Source organism: Penaeus monodon, chromosome 31, assembly GCF_015228065.2.
Source record: "Penaeus monodon isolate SGIC_2016 chromosome 31, NSTDA_Pmon_1, whole genome shotgun sequence".
NCBI classification, from domain to species: Eukaryota; Metazoa; Arthropoda; class Malacostraca; order Decapoda; family Penaeidae; genus Penaeus; species Penaeus monodon.
Window position 1 is genome coordinate 32709627 of NC_051416.1, and position 1484 is coordinate 32711110.

General features: G+C 49.9%; 1 protein-coding gene across 1 annotated transcript in view; it reads right to left on the reverse strand.

The window, feature by feature from the left end:
* The window catches only part of LOC119593182 (transcription initiation factor TFIID subunit 11-like), a gene marked incomplete in the record, with an annotated part of 72269 nt that overhangs the window by 41471 nt on the left and 29314 nt on the right, over positions 1-1484 (reverse strand).

Below are 1484 nucleotides of genomic sequence, written 5' to 3' on the forward strand. Positions count from 1 at the left end.
AAATTTTAATATTTACCCTATGTCGAGCTGAAATTGCAGGACCTGGTTCAAAACAATTCAAGGACCCATACCCTAAAAAGTTTTCAAATCATCACACCCACCTGCAGCTTCCTCGAGTATCCACTCACAGCTGGATTAGAGGCATATCTGGTTGGGATGGCCCTGAAGCACAGTGTGGTGGTCCATGTCCAAAACATCGTAAATAACGGGCCCAAAATGCTTCTGTCCAACAGGGACCAAGCCCCCGTCACCCCGGGTCCCGGCTCCCCAGGACCTTTCTTTGGACCCCAAATGCCCTCCTGTTGGGCCTGAGGACATGTGGCTTGGCCTACTGGGCCTTGTTGGTCTCCCCCCATCTTCCGGGTCCTTTCAACAGCTACCGGTGGCGTCTGCAAGAGTCCAAAATCAGGGGCTGGGGCCCAGCCTGGCAATTAGTCAGGCCCTCCCCAAGAGTGCCATTGACCCGTCAGAAGTACAAAAACTGGTCCACCATGGCACGGTGGAGGGGCCCGGGTTTAGGGCGAGGGGAAAAAGGGAGGCAAGGTGGACCACTGTAGGGGGCCGCCGAGCCATTCCCCACGTTCCTTCACCATCTGACTGGGGTATTCCCCCCCATTGGAAGGGGGGGGGACAGGGCCCCCATGAAAGAGTGTTGCTATCCCGCAGTCCAAAGGTCGCTGACACTATCACCATTGGGCCCTGGCATGGGGGGACATAAATCTGCCTCACTACCCTTTAGGAAAAATTGCGATACAGAACCCTCCTCCCCTTTAAAACTGGAGATGCAGCAGGCCTCCCCTGGTACGCCTTGCCCTTTCCCGCCAACCCGGTCCCTTCTGCTACTCCCTCTCTGCACGGGTGTCATTCTATGGGTCCAGCTCATCAGCATGTCATCATTTGCCTCCCGGGCCCCGTTTTAGTGGGGGAAGTATCTTCGCAGATGGGTTCACACTTCCATCATGGAGAAGTTGGCCCTGTTTGCTGGTCCCCGTCTTGTACTTCATGTAAATCATAGCCCCAAGGGCTTATCATACAGGCCAAGTGGGTGCTCTTTGTGCACCTGGGAAAATACCTTAACCAGGGCTGGGGTCCTCCAGATTACAAATTGTCACCGAAAAATATGGGTCAAAGGGAAGCTTCTGCCATTTTTTACAAAACTTGTTAAAAATGGATCTTCAGACTACAAAAAATTGTAAATTTTATAACTCTTATTTAATCTTTTCGAAAAATCGAACACCCAAAACCAAAAACTGCCATTCGTTCTCAGCAATACTCAACTTTAGGATCTTTATACACCCTTCTAACGCTAAAACAGGACTTTCCCCTCTTGCAGGTTTTAATTTTAAATTCACCTTACGCCACACCAACTTAAAAAATAGACTTTTCTTGGTCAAACCCTAAATAAACAGGCCAAAAGTTACAAAAATCAAGCGCAAATGGGGAATCTCTTACGTTGTCCCAATTTTCCGTTTGGGGAAACCGAA